Source organism: Macaca thibetana, chromosome 1 (genome assembly GCF_024542745.1).
Source record: "Macaca thibetana thibetana isolate TM-01 chromosome 1, ASM2454274v1, whole genome shotgun sequence".
Classification (NCBI taxonomy): Eukaryota; Metazoa; Chordata; class Mammalia; order Primates; family Cercopithecidae; genus Macaca; species Macaca thibetana.
In genome coordinates, this window is record NC_065578.1 from 149510927 (window position 1) to 149528658 (window position 17732).

General features: G+C 42.6%; 1 protein-coding gene across 1 annotated transcript in view; it reads left to right on the top strand.

Moving 5' to 3' along the window:
• The first annotated feature begins 13202 nt into the window (after window positions 1–13202).
• The window catches only part of SPATA45 (spermatogenesis associated 45), an 800921-nt gene continuing 796391 nt past the window's right edge, over window positions 13203–17732 (top strand). Inside the window, exon 1 of the mRNA XM_050761957.1 lies at window positions 13203–13212. The gene's annotated coding sequence lies outside the window, so the exon portion shown is untranslated. The remainder of the gene's footprint in view (window positions 13213–17732) is intronic.

Sequence of the window (17732 nt, forward strand, 5' to 3'; positions counted from 1 at the left end):
AAATGTGTTTGAGAATGTGAAATACAGAAATGGAGGCCCAGAGTATGGACAAGTCTTTCAAGAGTGGATGAGAAAGGGAGAAAAGAGATCAGGCTGTGGCCAAATATGGGTGTGGAGAAGAGTTTCAGTTTGCTTCATTTACAGGAGAGGATATGTTGAGTATGTTCCCAGGCTGAAAGGAAGGCTCGCCAGGTGGGCAAGAGGTTGAACACGACCAGTGGAACAAGGTTTTGGAGATGTGGGAGACAGTGCAGTTTAGGGCATCCTGGAAGCTTTGAGGAAGAGAAGGAACACCCTATCCTTGGATAGTAAAAGTAAGAATGAATGTGGCTAAAGTGACCTGTGTGGGTAGGGTTGGGGTGGAGAGCCAAGGACCATCACTCTTGCTAGCCTCAATTTTCTCTTTTTATTAGCTTTATTTTTAATAGACAAGCAATAATCACATATATATTATAGGGCACAGGTGATGTTTCAATACTTACATACACTGTGAAATAATCAAATCAGGTTAATTAGTATATCTATCACCTTGAATAGTTATCATTTCTTTGTTTTTGTTAGGTTAATTAGTATATCTATCACCTTGAATAGTTATCATTTCTTTGTTTTTGTTTTGTTGTTATTGTTGTTGTTGTTGTTTAAAACAGATTTTCTCTCTGTTGCCCAGGCTAAAGTGCAGTGGCATGATCTCTGCTCACTGTAACCTCCACCTCCCAGGTTCAATTGATTCTTCTGCCTTAGTCTCCCGAGTAGCTGGGATTACAGGCATGCGCCACCATGCCCAGCTAATTTTTGTATTTTTAGTAGAGATGGCATTTTGCCACGTTGACCAGGCCGGTCTCATACTCCTGATCTCAAGTGATCTGCTTGCCTCGTATCATTTCTTTGTGAGGGGAAGGTTCAAAATCCTCTTTTGTAGTTTGTTTGAAATATTCAATGCATTGTTCTTACCTGTAGCCAACATACTGTGAAATAAATCACTAAAACTCCTCCTGTGTAACTGAAACTTTGTACCCACTGACCAACATCTCCCCTTTCCCCTCCACCCCCGGACACCAGCCCCTAGTAAACACTATTTGACTCTCTGCTTCTATGAGTTTGACTTTTTAAATTTCCACATATATGTGAGATCGTGTGGTATTTGTCTCTTTGTGCCTGGCTTAGTTCACTTAATATAATGGCCTCTGGGTTAATCCATGTTATTGCAAATAACAGAATTTCTTGTTTTTAAGGGTGAATACTATTCCGTTGTATATGTATACTACAATAACCTAGATGTCCATTAATGGATGGCTGAATAAAACTTCACTGATGAATAAAAAATTCTGGTTGGAACTGAGTGCTGTGGAGGGCTTGGGTGTTCTCCCTTCTTTTCTGTGCTTTCCAGTCAAAGCCACATGAATGACTCCTTTCTGATCACAAAGCAAGTCCCACCCATTGTCCTGACTGAAGCTCAGAATGGAACCCTTCACCAAACCCCTGAGAGGGAATAAAACAGAAGATTTGAAGCCACAAGACTGTTGAGGAAATCTAATTGAGCTAGTGACTTGCCCAAGGTCACAGAGGAAATGAGTAGAAGTGCTGGAACTGGAGGCTGCCTAGCCCTGCCACATCCTCAGCCAATCCCCAAATGGAGAAAGGAAGGATATTCAAGGTTCAGTGCAACCCATCCCCACCACTGATGAACAACAGGAAATCAGAAGAGCAGGTGCACTTCGCAGCTTCCAGGTCAGTCCTTGCCTGGCAGGTGCAGCCCAGGTGCAGATGTTTGCAAACACAGCCAGGCCCCTATCCTGGCCTGGGGGAGGGTGGCAGCCACTCTATTGTTATGCTTAGCTCTTCTTGCAAGAGGAATCTTTGCTGTCTATTCCTGAGAGCAAGGAGCCTTTGATTCTGGAGGAGTGATGCATTTCCTGACTTTGATCTATCACAAATCAGATCTTTGCACACTCTCAAGAGAACACTTTTCATTTTAAAGGCTCTGAGCTGGCTGTCTCTGTCGCTCACCTGTGGAGCTGCTCTTCCCCCTAGTGCTCATTCTTCCAGCAAAACAGCCCCCTAGGCAGCCTGCCTGGGACAGTCAATGAAAACAGGCTGCCCAAAAGGGTTCCCAAAGGAACAGCAGCCCAGATCCCACAGACTGGCACAGTCCCCTCCCTCTGGCTTGGGGCTGAGGGGAGCATCCACTGTTAAGGACAGATGAGTTGAAATAACAGAAAATGGGAAGCCTCTCTCACCTACAGGAACAGCGCAGGGACCTCCTCAAAGGATTTGCACACTCTGCTCCCAAGCCTTCAATGCCCCCTGTAGGATGGAGTGGGTGCATAATACCCGCTTCATTTTGCAGATGACAAAACTAAAACCCATAGCAAGTTTCCTGAGCAATTTGGGACTGCAGATCCAGGATAATAATACGACATTAGACTCCTTTCCCTGTACTCCACTGACCATTCCACAGGATCCCTAGGTGAGGCTGGAAGACCCCCGACAGGCATTCCAGGGGAGGGCAAGACTGGGCTGAGAAAAGTCTGAACCTTATAGGGTTTCAGACTCCATGGCAACACAGTACTGCACTTGGGAGTTAGAAGAATTGAATTCTGGTCTTGGCTCTCCCATGTATCAGCAGTCGGAATCTTGAACAAATTACACAAACTTTCTGAACTGCTTCTGTAATCAAACCTGTCTGCTTGTATCATAGGATAAATCAAATAAGATGAATGATGGGCAAACCCCATTTTATTGCTCTCTGCTTTATTGCGTTTTACGGACATTGTGTTTTTTACAGATTGAAGATTTGTGGAAACTGCACGAAACAAGTCTATCGGTGTCATTTTTGAACATCATGTGCTCACTTTGCATCTCTGTGTAACATTTTGGTAATTCTCACAATATTTCAAACTTTTAAATTATCAGTACATCTGTTACGGTCATCTGTGATCAGTGATCTGTGATGTTATTACTACAATTGGTTTGGGGCACCACAAACTGTGCTCATATAAGATGGTGAACTCAATCAATAAATCTGTGTGTTCTGAACACTCCACCAACTGGCCACTCCCCTTTCTCTCTCCCTTTGCCTCAGGCCTCCCTATTCCCTAAACACGGCAGTATTGACATTAGGCCAATTAATAACCCCACAATGGCCTCTAGGTGTTCAAGTGAAAGGAAGAGTAACATGTCTTTCGCTTTAAATCAAAAGATAGAACGATTAAGCTTAGTAAGGAAGGCATGTTGAAAGCCACAATAAACCAAAAGCTAGGCCTCTTGGGCCAAACAGCCAAGTTGTGAATGCAAAGGAAAAGTTATTGAAAGAAATTGAAAGTGCAACTCCAGTGAACACATGAATGATAAGAAAGCGAAACAGCCCTATTGCTGATATGAAGAAAGTTTGAGTGGTCTATGTAGAAGACCAAACAAGCCATAATGTTCCCTTAAGCCAAAGACAAATCCAGAACAAGCCTCTAGCTCTCTTCAATTCTTTGAAGGCTAGGAGAGATGAGGAAGCTGCAGAAGAAAAGTTAGAAGCCAGCAGAGGTTGGTTCATGAGGTTAAGGAAATAAGCTGTCTTAATATCACAAATGTTCATAAAGAAGCAGCAAGTGTTGACATAGAAACTGCTGCAAGTTATCCAGAAGATCTAACTAAGCTCACTGATTAAGGTAGTTACACTAAACAACAGATTTTCAATGGAGACAAAACAGCCTTCTATCAGAAGAACATGCTGTCTAGGACTTCCATAACTATAGAGGAGAAGTCAATGCATGGCTTCAAAGCTTCAAAAGAAAGGCTGGATCTGTTGTTAGGGGCTAATGTAGCTTGTGATTTCAAGTAGAAGCCAATGCTCACTGATCATTCTGAAAATCCTAGGGTCCTTGAGAATTATGTTAAATCTCTGCCTGCGTTCTAGAAATGAAACAACAAAGCCTAAATGACAGCATACCTGTTTACAGCATGGTTCACTGAATATTTTAAGCACACTATTAAGACCTACTGCTCGGGGCGGGGCGTGACGGGGAAAGGTTCTTTCAGCAGATTACTGCTCAATGACAATGCACCTGGTCACTCAAAAGCTGATGGAGATATACAAGAGGGATATTGTTTTCATGCCTGCTAACACATTCTGCAACCCATGAATTAAGGAGTCTGTCATGCACATCCGTGTGAAGAGACCACCAAACAGGCTTTGTGTGAGCAATAAAGCTTTTTAATCACCTGGGTGCAGGTGGGCTGAGTCCGAAAAGAGAGTCAGCGAAGGGACATGGGGTGGGGCCGTTTTATAGGATTTGGGTAGGTAAAGGAAAATTAGTCAAAGGGGGTTGTTCTCTGGTGGGCAGGGGTGGGGGGGGTCGCAAGGTGCTCAGTCAGGGAGCTTTTGAGCCAGAATGAGCCAGGAAGAGGGATTTCACAAGGTAATGTCATCAGTTAAGGCAGGAACAGTTAAGGCCATTTTCACTTCTTTTGTGGTGGAATGGGCCTGTGAGGCTGGAAGGAGATACTTTCCTTGGTCTAAGAACCATTTGCCTTGTGTAGGAAGAGATTGATAGGTGGAAGTTTCAGCAGGGGAGTAGGTGGGAGTGACCAATGTGAAGGAGAAAAACTGACCATGAGGGACAGAAGTTGGAACTCTAGCTGCTTTTTTAGCTAACTTATCAGCATAAGCATTGTTCTGAGCGATGGGATCTGAAGCCTTTTGATGGTCCTTGCAGTGAATGACTCTAGCTTCCTTTAGAAGTAAAACGGCTTTGAGAAGCATTTTTATTAAAGAGGCATTAATGATGGAGGACCTTTGCATAGTGAGGAAACCTCTTTCAGCCTAGGTAACAGCATGGTGGTGCAGAATATGGAAGGCATATTTAGAGTCAGTATAAATATTGATGCATAGTCATTTTGCAAGAGTGAGGGCCTGAGTTAAGGCAACTAGTTCAGCTTGCTGAGAGGTAGTGGAGAGTGGCAGAGTGGTAGCCTCAATGACAGATGTGGAAGATACTATTGCATAGCCTGCCTTTGCTGGTGAGTGGCGATTAGGCCTGGGGGAACTGCCATCAATAAACTAAATGTGATCAGTGTGAGGAACAGGGAAGAAGGAAATATGGGGAAATGGGGTGAATGTCAGGTGGATCAGAAAGGTGCAGTCATGAGGGTCAGGTGTGGTATCTGGAGTAATGTGAGAGGCCAGATTGAAGTCTGGGCCAGGAACAATGGTAATTGTGGGAGACTCAACAAAGACTGAGTATAGTTGAAGGAGCCGGGGAGCAGAAAGTATATGCGTTAGGTGGGAGGAAGAAAATAGATTTTGGAAGTTATGAAAACTGTAGAGAGTGAGTTTAGCATAGTTTGTGATTTTGAGGGCCTCTAAAAGTATTAGGGCGGTGGCGGCTGCCACATGCAGACATGAGGGCTAGTAGGCTAAAACAGTAAGGTCAAGTTGTTTGGATAAAAAGGCTACAGGGTACGGTCCTGGATCTTGTGTAAGAATTCAGACCGCACTAACCATGCCTGGGAAGGAAAGGAGTTGTTGTTTTGTAGAGGGATTGGTGTTTGGGAGGTTAGCCGGACACAATCAGCAGGGAGAGCATGTGTGTTTTTATGAGAATTAAGCCGAGATAGGTAACAGAGGAGGAAGAAATTTGGGCTTGACTGAAGTAATGGGGGCTGTCTGTGAAGCTTTGCGGCAGTACAGCCCAGGTAATTTGCTGAGCCTAATGGGTGTCAGGGTCAGTCCAGGTGAAAGCGAAGAGAGACTGGGATGAAGGGTGCAAAGGAATAGTAAAGAAAGTATGTTTGAGATCCAGAACAGAATAATGGGTTGTGGAGGGAGGTATTGAGGATAGGAGAGTATATGGGTTTGGCACCATGGGGTGGATAGGCAAAACAATTTGGTTGATAAGGCACAGGTCTTCTCTCACCTGTAAGCCTTGTCTGGTTTTAGGACAGGTAAAATGGGGGAATTGTAAGGGGAATTTACCGGCTTTAAAAGGCCATGCTCTAACAGGTAAGTGATAACCGGCTTTAATCCTTTTAAAGCATGCTGCAGGATGGGATATTGGCATTGAGCAGAGTAAGGGTGATTAAGTTTTAATGAGATGGTAAGGGTGCATGATTGGTCACCAAGGAGGGAGTAGAGGTATCCTATACTTGTGGGTTAAGGTGGGGAGATATAAGGGGAGGATGCGAAGGAGGTTTGAACTGGGGGAAAAGGCAGCAATGAGGTGTGGCTGTAGCCTAGGAATAGTCAGGGAAGCAGATAATTTAGTTAAAATGTCTCAGCCTAATAAGGGAGCTGGGCAGGTGGGGATAACTAAAAAGGAGTGCATAAAAGAATGTTGTCCAAGTTGGCACCAGAGTTGGGGAGTTTTAAGAGGTTTAGAAACTTGGCCGTCAATACCTCTACGGTTGTGGAGGCAAGGGAAACAGGCCTTTGAAAAGAAGATAATGTGGAGTGGGCAGCCTCTGTATTGATTAAGAAGGGGACGGACTTACCTTCCACTGTGAGAGTTACCTAGAGCATCTGTGATGGTCCTGTAGGCTTCTGAGGCGATCGGGCAGTGTCAGTCTTCAGCTGCTAAGCTGAGAAGATCTGGGAAGGAGTCAGTCAGAGAGTTCCAGGGGCTCTGGAAGTGGCTGCCAGGTGAGTTGAACAGTCCAACTTTCGGTGGGGTCTCGCACAGATGGGGCACAGCTTAGGAGGAATCCTGGGCTGTGGACATTCCTTGGCCTAGTCGCCAGATTTCTGGCACTTGTAGTAAGCTCCTCGGGGAGGAGGTTCTGGAGGAACCTCTGGCAGCTGCGGTTCAGGCGTTTGGAGTTCTTGTGTGCTGGAGATGTGGCTGGGGTTTCTCTCACAGTGGAGGCAAGGAATTGTAACTCAGAAATACATTGCTACTTGGCTGCCTCTACTTTATTATTGTACACTTGAAGGCGAGGTTAATTAAGTCCTGTTGTGGGGTTTGAGGGCTGGAATTAATTTTTGGGGTTTTATTTAATGTTGAGATCGGATTGGGCAATAAAATGTATATGAGAATAAGACGGCCTTTTGACCTTTTAGGGTCTAGGGCTGTATAAAGCATCTCAGGGTTGCTGCTAAACGGTCCATGAACTGGGCAGGGTTTTTCATATTTGATGAAAAAGAGCCTAAACGCTAATTGATTTGGGAGAGTTCGGATAAAGGAAAAGGAGCATTAACCTTGACTATGTCTTTAGCTCTAGTCACCTTTTTAAGAGGAAATTGCTGGGCAGGTAGGAGAGGGCTAGTCGCGGAACAAAACTGTAAGCCAGACCGGGTGTGAGGAGAGGAGGTGATAAAAGGATTGTAGTGTAGGGGAGTGGAGGCTGAGGAAAAATTGGGACCTAGCTCAGCCTGGTGAGGAGGGGAGAGGTCAGATGGGTCTGTAGAAAAGGAAGATTAGAAAGACTCAGTGACGCTTGGGGTTGGGACTGAGGGGACAGGCGGGAGGGAAAGAAGGAAGATTTGGGACGAGTTGCATTGGGAAGAGAGAATAGGGAGGGACCAATGTGTAAAAGAATGCCTGGACGTCAGGCACCTCAGACCGTTTGCCCATTTTACAAGAATTATTTAGATCTTGTAGGATGGAAAAATCGAAAGTGCCATTTTCTGGCTTTTTGGAACTACTGTCGAGTTTGTATTGGGGTCAAGTGGCATTGTAGAAGAAAATACGGCATTTAGGTTTTAAGTCAGGTGTGAGTTGAAGGGGTTTTAAGTTCTTGAGAACACAGGCTAAGGGAGAAGAAGGAGGAATGGAAGGTGGAAGGTTGCCCATAGTGAAGGAGGCAAGCCTAGAGAAAAGAGAGAGTAGAGACACGGAGAGAAGGGGCTGGGGGGTTCTTGCCCTCCAGAAAAGCAGGAAAGGGGTCAAGACGTGGAGATAAGGGGTCGGGGGGTTCTTGCCCTCCAGAAAAGCGAGAAAGGGGTTGGGAGGTTCTTGCCCCCCCCAGAAAAGCAGAGAAGGGGTAGAGACAGGGAGACAAGGGGTCAGGGGGTTCTTGCTCCCCAGAAAAGCGGTATTTGCTGCTAAGGGTGAAGGACCAAGGCAGGCATCCCTGCGTGGTCAGACACCTCTGAAATGTGGGTGAATAATCAGGCAGGTGTCCCCGAGTGATTAAACACCAAGGGAAGACTGGCTTCCTGAGTCCATGACCGGCACCAGAGTTTGGGGTCCATGGATAAAACGCGTCTCCTTTGTCTCTAACAGAAGAGGAAAGGAACTGAAATTATGAGAAGGGAGAGATTGAAGTGTGGTGGCCAAGATTGAAAGGAGAAAGAGGTTGAGGGATAGTGAGAGAGGTTGGAGAAGAGAGTAAAAAGAGGCCACTTACCAGATTTAGAATTGGTGAGATGTTCCTTGGGCTGGTCAGTCTGAGGACCCGAGGTCGTAGGTGGATCTTTCTCACGGAGCAAAGAGCAGGAGGACAGGGGATTGATCTCCCAAGGGAGGTCCCCCCCACCGATCGGAGTCACGACACCAAAATGTCATGCGCGTCCGTGTGAAGAGACCACCAAACAGGCTTTGTGTGAGCAATAAAGCTTAAGGGAGATGTGGTGGAGCTGTTTTATAGGATTTGGGTAGGTAAAGGAAAATTACAGTCAAAGGGGGTTGTTCTCTGGTGGGCAGCGGTGGGGGGGTCACAAGGTGCTCAGTGGGGGAGCTTTCGAGCCAGGATGAGCCAGGAAAAGGAATTTCACAAGGTAATGTCATCAGTTAAGGCAGGAACGGGCCATTTTCACTTCTTTTGTGGTGGAATGTCATCAGTTAAGGCAGGAACCTGCCATCTGGATGTGTACGTGCAGGTCACAGGGGATATGATGGCTTAGATTTAGCTCAGAGGCCTGACAGAGTCATTTCAACTTTAAAGTCTTATTATTTAAAAGACATATTTTGTAAGGCTATAGCTGTCATAAATAGTGATTCCTCTGATGGATCTGGGCAAAGTGAATTGAAAACCTTCTGGTAAGGATTCACCATGTTAGATGCCATTAAGAACATTCGTGATTCTTGGGAAGAGGCCAAAATATCCATATCAACAGGAGTTTGGAAGAAGTAGATTCCAACGCTCATAGATGATTTTGAGAGACTCAAGACGTCAGTGGACAAAGTCAATGCAGATGTAGTAGAAATAGCAAGAGAACTAGAATTAGAAGACCCTGAAGATGGGACTGAATTGCTGCAATCTTGTGGTAAAACTTGAACAGGTGAAAAATTGCTTCCGATGGATGAGTAAAGAACGTGGTTTCTTGAGATGAAACCTACTCCTGGTGAAGATGCTATGAACATTGTTAAAATGATGAAAAAAGATTTATAATATTCTATAAACTTATTATAGTCGATAAAGCAGCAACAGAGTCTGAGAGGACTGACTCCAATTTGACAGAAGTTCTACTGTGGGAAAAATGCTATCAAACAGCATCACATGCCACAGAGAAAGCTTTTGTGAAAGAGAGAGTCAATAGATGTGGTAAACGTCATTGTATTATTTTAAGAAATTGCTACAGCCACCCTAACCTTCAGCAACCACCACCCTGATCAGTCAACAGCCATCAACATCAAGGCAAGACCTTCCACCAGCAAAAAGATTCCCACCTTCTGAGGGTTCAGAGGATCATTAGCAATTTTTAGCAATAAATTATTTTTAATTAAGGTATGTACATTTTTAAAAAACACAATGCCTTATTCCTATTAAGTCGTACTTAATAGACTACAGTATAGTGTAAACATAACTTTTATATGTACTGGGAAGCCAAAAACTGTGCGTGATTCCCTTTAATATGATATTCACCTTATTGTTGTGGTCTGGAACCAAACTTGCAATGTCTTTGAGGTATGCCTATATATAAAAATTTGCAAAAAATCAGGATAATTTGTACTCCCTCCCATTTTCTCTCTGCTGTAACTTCACAGAACTTCTTTTTTTCTTTTGTATTTCACCCAACACGTACAGCAACAAGATCCTTCAGGAAGCCCTGGGTTCCAGCCCCAGTTCTGTCACTTGTTGCTTCTGGGACTTGGGCAAGCCCAACAATCAAAGTGTAACTTACAAACCTGTTTTGTTTGCCCACCTCACTGATGAAACCACGTAGGAGTGAGCCCTTTGAACCCTGGAAAACAAAGAAGAGGCTTCTCCTCCATACATCTTGCGTCTGGGCTTTTCTCTTCCCATCACTCACGAACTGGGAAACAAGGACACGTCTCACTAAGAACCAGCTCACGTGCGTCTCCCTGCAACATATGGAGATCTTCCTTTGGAGAGCCTGGTTGGCCAGGTGAACAGCTGTTGCCAGTGCCCTTATGAATAAGCGGCAATAACTCTGCTAGAGTGAGCTTAAGAAGACAGTTTAACTACTTTGCCGCAAGAACAGGCTTGTTTTGGTTTCTCCTTAGCTTGTGCCACCCCTGGATTTATTTCTCCTGCTTTTGTGTATTTGGTGATCATGCAAATTGGCACTCACTTAGAAAAATGCCCTTTGGGAGCTCCAGGTACATTGTAACTTGACAAAATATATATTGGCTGGCAAAATGTACAGAAAAACTAGTTTTTATAAAATATAATTAGATAAGTAAACATTAGTATATATCAAATGCCTTTAAATATGTCATCATTTGTCCCAGGAATTCCATTGTTAGAGCTTTTATCCATCAGATAATATGGGAAAACTGCAAATACTGTCTGTAATTAGAATATGTCTGGGATACTTTTGCACTGAGGGGGGTGATGGACTGCTGCTGCCAGGACCATGCAATGTGGAAGTTGTGAAATTCTGGCTGGCTAAGGACTTGGGGAGATAATTGGTCATGTACTTAGCACCACCTTGTGTTTCTAGACAGATCTCAGTTTGGTCATCTGATAAATGGGAATAAAATATTTACTTCTGAGAGTTTTTGTGAGCATGGAAATGCTTCATTCAATAAGTACCTAAGAACACCCTGGACCATATTGTTTATCCTTTGAGGTCCCAGCCAGCTTCATTTTCTCTCTTAGACTGTAAGCTCTTGAGAGCAGGGACTATCTGCTGCTACCCTCACAACCCACTGCCGAGAAGGGGTTGTGGCTAATATTCCTATCTTATAAAATTGTAGCATAACATTATATATTTTACATTATTGTATATAATATTTAATAAATATATAGTTATATATTAAAAGTTTTAATATGATGGGTTTACAGTATAGTGGTTTTTTTATCTTCTTTGAATTTAACAATATAACTTGGATGTCTTACCATGATGGTACATACTAGTCTTTCTTATTCTTTGTATTTACTACACAGTATTTTATAGCATGGAATAAAGTACCATGAATTAACCTTCCTTCTATTAATGGATTGTTAGATTTTCAGATTTGTCACTCTTAAAAACAACAGTGTAGTGAAACCTTGTGTACCTATACCATTGTTCACATATATATGGGTTTATTTAGCGTCAAACCTAGAAGAAAACATTTAGGGTCAAACTCATGTATTTTTTGTATTTTGATAAATATTGTTAAGTTGATCTTCAAAAGGCTGCTCCAAAATATCCTTTCGCACACACGAGTAATTCTGTTTCATATAAACATATAGATCAGATTTGGATTTTATAATTCTTTTTCATCTTTGCCAACAGAGAGAAAAATTATGCCTATTGTTGTTTTAATTTTAATTTATTTTTAATAGAAATTATATTCTAATTTCTTTTTTTAATGAAGTTGAACATTTTACTGGCAATTTGTATTCATGGGGGTGTGTGTGTGTGTGTGTGTGTGTGTGTAAATTGTCTATGCCTGTTGTCCACCTTCCTATTGACTTTTTTTCCCTTATTGCTTATTTGAATATTTTCTACATTAAGGATCTTAACCTCTTTATCTACTTTTTGGATACTTTTGTTAGATTTTTTTTTATTTTTACGTAGAAAAATGTGTTTTTTTGTTTGTTTTTGTTTTTTTGCTTGTTTCCACAGTTTTATTTATTAAGATGTTCCTTTATTCTTCCTGGCTTTGGCATTATGCTTTAATTGCCCTATTCTGTCATATCCTAATTAATGCATTCTATATCTGTAAAATGATAAGAATTGAATAAGATAATCTCTAAAGTATGTTCTATAAAACCCATGATTTCACATGATCCAAAACCTCATTAATTCAGACAAAATCCATGGCAGCCAGTATAAATGACTGAATACAATGTTTACCGAAGTATTCATTTTAACAAAAACATTTCATCCTTTTCATATATATAAGATCTTTCATATATAAAGCATAACTATGAATTCAGCAACAAAACATTGCTACTTACAGGTCTCATTCATTTTTTACAAAATCAGAATCACTGTTTCAAATATATTTATTCAACACCATACTAAAGATCTTAATTCTTGCTATCCTTTCATCAGCCCCACAAAGTAGTGGACCAAGGAGGCCATGCAACATGAATCTGCAGTCCAGGCTTCTTGTGACTGGGCCAGGCAGAGGCACCGATTCCACAGTAGCCAGCCCATTGGCTGTCCAGCAACCTATGTAGTTTATTAAAACAAAACAAAACAAAACAAAAAACTAATGAACAAGAGTTGGGCCAATCAGATTTCTTCTTTAGTTACCTGTTGTTTGGAAACTGATAGAATAAACCTGTTAGCAGTAGCAGCTGCAGCAGAAGGGGCATAGTAGAGAGAGCTAGGCTGAGACATTAATGCTCTTTCATGTGTATGCTGCCATTTAAAAAAGTCCAGCTTCATGGGCATGAGACCAGTGGTCAAATAAGGGCCTGTGTTTACAAGGGCCCCAGGCTTGGATTTAATGCTTTCTTTTATTTTTAAACGTGGGTTTTGTTAGTGAATTCCATGTGACAATGGAACATGCTCCTGAGGCTGGAGTCTCAGCAGCCACAGTCCTGCCTCCCGCTGCCCCCTGTTGCCCCATGTTCTCAGAGTGGCTCCCCCTCATTTCTTTCTACCTTCTCCTCCCCTGCCTCTCCCCACACCACCCAGCAATCAGTGTGCTGTGGGGAGTTGCCCTGTGTGCTGTAGGGAGCTGGGTGCAGGCCAGAGAAGGTCGGGCTGTTGTGACCTGCGGCATCTACACATGCGTGAGGTGGCTGCTGTCCCTGCCCTAGGCTGCCACATCACGGCTCATTTGGTAGGAGATTCAGTGGAACAGGTCTTTGGCCCTCCCCTGATCTATGTACCTAGTGCACCATGCGTGTAAGTTGCAATTCCGTTGGGTCCTGGGGATTGCCTGTCTGCCTTGGACTGCAGCTGTGGGCTCATGGGAAGGAGGGATGCCTGGCTTGACTTCCTCACCCCTTAGTGCAGAATGGCTTCTGTCTGGTGCCTGGCAAGAAAGGAGAACCCAGCTGTGAGTGCCAAGTCTCAGGGCCAGGCGCCTAGGCACCTGTGAGAGTCTGCACCTGCCCTGTGAGTATTTCCATGCCCAAGGAAGGATAATATTGAATAGCAAATAGGTGGAGACAGAAAGAGACAGAGAGGGATAAAGAAAGAAAATTTAATAACTTTAATGGTGGCTTTTTCTGCTTTTTGAACAAGGGACCCTTCATATTAGCAGTGGACCTAGAAAATCATCTAGGGTGTCTTGACTCTAAGTCACCAGCAGAAGTCGTTCATAGGGAAAAGAAAACAGAATAGATGTAGAGAGAGAAACTGAAATACTGCAAGAGCAAGAGGTAGCCCAGGAACCTGATGAGTTCTCAATTCCAGTCCAGGGGTGTCTTAGAATCAACACTCATCTCTTGAGGTAATGGAAGAGGGTCTCTGCATCTTGCAACCAAACAAACTTGCTTAAATGATTGAAGTAAACATTCTCTGAGAGACAGGTGCTAAAGGGGATACAGAGGTTTGTAAGTCACAGCTCTTGTCTCAATGAGATTTCAATGAGGTATAAAAACACAATAGCTAGTAATAGTAAGAACAATAACAGGTAACCCAAAGAGCACTGATGTCATGCTAAGCACTTTGCATACATTTAATCCTCACAAGAACCCAATAATCCCATGAGAAAGGAACCAGTAGTTTACAGATGGGGCAACAGAGGTTTAGACAGCGCACTAGGCAGAGCTAGGACCTGCCTTGCAGCCTATAATAAACCTCGGAGTGGTATAAAACACTAACATATTAGCGAGGTGGACAGGCTACTTCCAGCTGGGAAATTCAGGGAATGCTTCTCAGACGCTGTAACTCACCAGTTGGTGGCTACTCATGGAAGGGTTTCTGAATGAACAGGATTGAATAAGTGACTAAACGAAGGAATCAAATTGAATCGGATTGAAAGCAAAGATTTTGACAGGCAAAAATAGAGGCAGATCATTAGTAAAAGGGCTGTGATGGAAAAGACCATAGTGAGCTTGGGCATTGGGAAATAGACCAGTTTGGTTGGAGTTGAGGTTACTTAAAGGGAGCAGGAGGCTGATGAGATGGGAAATGAAGAGACCCAGGCTGACGGTTTCACTCTATTTGGTGGGGAATCTTGAGCCATAGAACATCTGTGTGCAGGTGAGATATGATTAAAGTCATGCTTTAGAAAAGTTAACTCTGGGCCGGGTGCAGTGGCTCATGCCTGTAATCCCAGCTCTTTGGGAGGCTGAGGCGAGTGGATCACTTGAGGCCAGGAGTTCAAGACCCAGAATGGCCCACATGGTGAAACCCCATCTCTACTAAAAATACAAAAAAAAAAAAAAAAAAAAAAAAAAAAAAAAAAGATAGCCAGGTGTGACGGCACATGCCTGTAATTCTGGCTACTCTGGAGGCTGAAGTTGGAGGATTGCTTGAACCTGGGAGGCAGAGGTTGCAGGAGATCATGCCACTGCACTCCAGCCTGGGTGACGTGGCAAGATCCTGTCTCAAAAAAGAAAAGAAAAAGGAAAAGTTTACTCTGGTATTTCAGATTTTGCTATTTTTTTTTGCCTAGGCACACAGGCCAAGCACCTGAGAGCCATTTTTTATTATTTACCCCTTACCTTCCTCACATATCCATGAAACCATTTATTCCTTTAAAGTGTGTCTTGAGGGGAGTGAGGGTCATAAGAAGGAGTTCCGGGAAAGATCTAGAAATGTTGGGTTCTCCCTCCAACATACCTTACTTATACCAGTAAGAGATTCGATAAGTGTTTTCTTACAAATTTCAGTCCAGTTCTAGCCACATTAATAGGAATTCAGTAGAATCTATCTTTTAGGGGTTTTCTGAATGTAGCTAGTCAGAACCTTAACATGAAAATAGTGATATCTCATTCATTCAATCGCCACTATTTTAGAATTTGTGATCCTTCTAACCATCTAGAAAATTTACTTTTATTTAAGCAAATTCATGCCTCATAAACTGGCATAAATTGCAAGTTTAAATGTTTTAAGGGGATATCTACCACATTTAATAGCATAAAATAATTTCATCTAAGTCCTACATCCTTATAAACACTATTTGTGTAAGATGGCTGATGTGTCTTCTTTATGAATCCTTAATTGTTTCATTCAGGGAGGTCCTTTCGATACCAAACAGAACTCAGTTTGTGTACTTGAGTTATCGTGTGCTCTCAAAAGTCATACAACCGCATTTCTTAAACTCCTCCCCCGCCTCTGACTTCCTCCTGATTCAGACTGACCTTTACCATACATCACTGTAAAGAAATCCCCTTGGGGTTAGTTATCATGGCGAGATGCTCGTCATCTGAAAGGCGAGGTCAGTGCCTCTTTGTAAGGTCTGCTCGCACTCTGAAAAGGGCTGCTGGAGGCCTGACAAGGAGGCTCGCCCAGTCCGTTCCACCCCACTGACTTCCAGGCAAGATCACCCCAGCACACAGCTGAGTGTGTTGCTTTTAACTTCTCTCTACCTGAGATCCTGACACCAGCCCCTGGTTTCTACAATAGGACATGGCTTGGGCTCACCCAGTTCACGCACCAGTAATTGGGTCAGTCCTACAGTTATCGACTTATTTGTAATTTCAAAAAAGGCTGCATGTCTGGCAAAGGATTCCCCATTTGCTAGGGCAGGAAAAAAAGGAGGCAGCTTAAGCTCTGGGGTCTGAAAGCTGAGATAAAATTAACCAATAGCTGAGGGACTTCAACCATATACAAACACTTTTCTTGAGATGACAATAGTTCTAGGCTGAAATAGACAACTCGAGAAGGCTGTGGAAACTTCTGCTGTCAAAATTCAAAATACAGCACACAGCCTCACTAGCCGGGCTTGTCTCTACAGGCAAAATGACCTCTAGAATCTAGCTGCAGGACTCAACGACTGGTGAATTTGCACATGACACAATCATAATGGGAAGGATTTGTTCCATTGCTCAAATAAAACCAGTTGCATTATTTCATCGCCCTACTGCATACACTGGGAGAATGGTGCTTTCTCTGCAAAACTACTTTGTCATTTTTGGGCACAGTTATGTTGTAAGATTGGTGTGTGATAAAATGAAGAGTAAATAAAGGGACAAATAAACCATAATTTGTAGGCATGAGTCTCTCATTCCATTCTTTCATTAATATTATAGCTTTCAGTGTATTTGAATTACTTTTATACATGCATCTGTGTTTCTATACTCCTTAAAATGAGCTACCTAGAATCTTCCACAATGTTTTCAGTTGGTTTGGCACATAGTAGGTACAACATAAATAAATTAGGCACATGAGCAATGACTGATTTTGGTTTTTCGAATTGGGGCTTGTTTTTCTATATGGAGATTTTGGAGCTCCACTCATGGGTGAAGCATATCACTGCCTTTCCTTCTACATTCCAGACATGTGCCCGGAGGCCTTCCAATGAGGAGGGTAGAGTCTAAAATGAACTCACTGGCATTAAAATCCCCTACAGCTTCTGGACATGAAACTTGGACATTTTTTACATTCCCTAGAAATACTGGTTTACATTAAAATTTCAGTCCCTTCCCGTTCCTCCTCCCTGTCACTCCAACTAAAAGAATTATCTAAACATGTCCCTCACACATTTATTACAAAATAAACTTGCCTCCTAGAGAGAGGGTAGCTTTAGGGGCTCCTGTAGCCAAGCTAATATGCCCAAAGCTAATATTAAACCAGTAACCTCAGATCTCCAACAGAACACCTAGGGGCCACCACACCTGAGACAGCTTGTTCTCTCAGCCAAGACACACACCCGGCTGTAGGTATAAAGTGAATTTCCCATGTGAAATTTTTCCTGATGCCCTGACTCCTTTGCAACCTGACCTTAAAGGAATAAGTTAAATGCTTAATTGTGGATGTATTATCAGGTGTAAACAAGGAATGTAGATGATAGCTTGGCTGAGGTTAGATAAACGACTTCCCTTTTCCCTATCATTTTCTTTTTTTAAAACCTGATTGATCCAAAGGTATTTATTTTTGACTGCTGTTGGGAACGGTATGCACTTACAGGCACATATGCACCTCTGGCCTATTTACACATAATTATTGTTTGAGGAATAAATGCTAAGAGAGTTTCATTGTAACAAATCGAAAATTGAACATTTATGCCAGTAAGCAGTTAAAAAAAAAAAAAAACCCTGAATATAAGAGAAATTCTTCCATGAAGGAAGAGTCATTAGTTTTTATTTGAATTTAAACATTGTAGCAACTTCCCTTTTGGTCACTAATAAATAATAACTTAGTTGACTTGATGATGACTATTTTCTTTCTGAGAAAATATTCTTTGGTACCTGGTAGTCATAGAGGACAGTATGTGAATAAGAAATCAATCATTGGTTCCTTGAATCTATATTTTATAACATTGAAAAGTGCTATAAAGGAA